Raw genomic sequence first — 2,765 nt, 5'->3', positions numbered from 1 at the left:
AAAATCCATTTATCTTTCAGATTGCCGTGTTTAAATGCCAAATTTTGGTAAATTTCTTCAGTCAAACATGGTTTTGAAGAAACATTGACACTAGCAATTGATTAACAAATCAATAAACTTGATTAATTATTGATATAAATAAGCCTGGCAGCTCTGTTTTGTTAACCACACTAAGAAAATAAATATAAATTTTGAATTAATTCCAGCTCCAAAATCAATTTATCTTGCAGATTGCCGTGTTGAAATGCTGAATTTTGGTAAATTTCTTCAGTCAAACAGGGTTTTGAAAAAACATTGACACTAGCAATTGATTAACAAATCAATAAACTTGAATAATTATTGATATAAATAAGCCTGGCAGCTCTGTTTTGTTAACCAGACTAAGAAAGTAAATATAAATTTTGAATTAATTCTTAAGAATAACGAATATTTCCAGCTCCAAAATCCATTTATCTGGCAGATTGCCGTGTTGAAATGCCAAATTTTGGTAAATTTCTTCAGTCAAACATGGTTTTGAAGAAACATTGACACTAGCAATTGATTAACAAATCAATAAACTTGAATAATTATTGATATAAATAAGCCTGGCAGCTCTGTTTTGTTAACCACATTAAGAAAGTAAATATAAATTTTGAATTAATTCTTAAGAATAACGAATATTTCCAGCTCCAAAAACCATTTATCTGGCAGATTGCCGTGTTGAAATGCCAAATTTTGGTAAATTTCTTCAGTCAAACAGGGTTTTGAAGAAACATTGACACTAGCAATTGATAAACAAATCAATAAACTTGATTAATTATTGATATAAATAAGCCTGGCAGCTCTGTTTTGTTAACCACACTAAGAAAATAAATATAAATTTTGAATTAATTCCAGCTCCAAAATCCATTTATCTGGCAGATTGCCGTGTTGAAATGCCAAATTTTGGTAAATTTCTTCAGTCAAACAGGGTTTTGAAAAAAAATTGACACTAGCAATTTATTAACAAATCAATAAACTTGAATAATTATTGATATAAATAAGCCTGGCAGCTCTGTTTTGTTAACCAGACTAAGAAAGTAAATATAAATTTTGAATAAATTCTTAATAATAACGAATATTTCCAGCTCCAAAATCCATTTATCTTTCAGATTGCCGTGTTGAAATGCCAAATTTTGGTAAATTTCTTCAGTCAAACATGGTTTTGAAGATACATTGACACTAGCAATTGATTAACAAATCAATAAACTTGAATAATTATTGATATAAATAAGCCTGGCAGCTCTGTTTTGTTAATCACACTAAGAAAATAAATATAAATTTTGAATTAATTCCAGCTCCAAAATCAATTTATCTTGCAGATTGCCGTGTTGAAATGCCAAATTATGGTAAATTTCTTCAGTCAAACAGGGTTTTGAAAAAACATTGACACTAGCAATTGATTAACAAATCAATAAACTTGAATAATTATTGATATAAATAAGCCTGGCAGCTCTGTTTTGTTAACCAGACTAAGAAAGTAAATATAAATTTTGAATTAATTCTTAAGAATAACGAATATTTCCAGCTCCAAAATCCATTTATCTGGCAGATTGCCGTGTTGAAATGCCAAATTTTGGTAAATGTCTTCAGTCAAACATGGTTTTGAAGAAACATTGACACTAGCAATTGATTAACAAATCAATAAACTTGAATAATTATTGATATAAATAAGCCTGGCAGCTCTGTTTTGTTAACCACACTAAAAAAATAAATATAAATTTTGAATTAATTCCAGCTCCAAAATCAATTTATCTTGCAGATTGCCGTGTTGAAATGCCAAATTTTGGTAAATTTCTTCAGTCTAACAGGGTTTTGAAGAAACATTGACACTAGCAATTGATTAACAAATCAATAAACTTGATTAATTATTGATATAAATAAGCCTGGCAGCTCTATTTTGTTAACCACACTAAGAAAATAAATATAAATTTTGAATTAATTCCAGCTCCAAAATCCATTTATCTGGCAGATTGCCGTGTTGAAATGCCAAATTTTGGTAAATTTCTTCAGTCAAACAGGGTTTTGAAAAAACATTGACACTAGCAATTGATTAACAAATCAATAAACTTGAATAATTATTGATATAAATAAGCCTGGCAGCTCTGTTTTGTTAACCAGACTAAGAAAGTAAATATAAATTTTGAATTAATTCTTAAGAATAACGAATATTTCCAGCTCCAAAATCCATTTATCTGGCAGATTGCCGTGTTGAAATGCCAAATTTTGGTAAATTTCTTCAGTCAAACATGGTTTTGAAGAAACATTGACACTAGCAATTGATTAACAAATCAATAAACTTGATTAATTATTGATATAAATAAGCCTGGCAGCTCTGTTTTGTTAATCACACTAAGAAAATAAATATAAATTTTGAATTAATTCCAGCTCCAAAATCAATTTATCTTGCAGATTGCCGTGTTGAAATGCCAAATTTTGGTAAATTTCTTCAGTCTAACAGGGTTTTGAAGAAACATTGACACTAGCAATTGATTAACAAATCAATAAACTTGATTAATTATTGATATAAATAAGCCTGGCAGCTCTATTTTGTTAACCACACTAAGAAAATAAATATAAATTTTGAATTAATTCCAGCTCCAAAATCCATTTATCTGGCAGATTGCCGTGTTGAAATGCCAAATTTTGGTAAATTTCTTCAGTCAAACAGGGTTTTGAAAAAACATTGACACTAGCAATTGATTAACAAATCAATAAACTTGAATAATTATTGATATAAATAAGCC

The sequence above is a fragment of the Leiobunum rupestre genome, chromosome 11, assembly GCF_980474605.1.
Source record: "Leiobunum rupestre chromosome 11, qqLeiRupe1.1.hap1, whole genome shotgun sequence".
NCBI classification, from domain to species: Eukaryota; Metazoa; Arthropoda; class Arachnida; order Opiliones; family Sclerosomatidae; genus Leiobunum; species Leiobunum rupestre.
The sequence above is the reverse complement of the archived record's forward strand: the minus strand, read 5'-3'. Positions refer to the sequence as shown.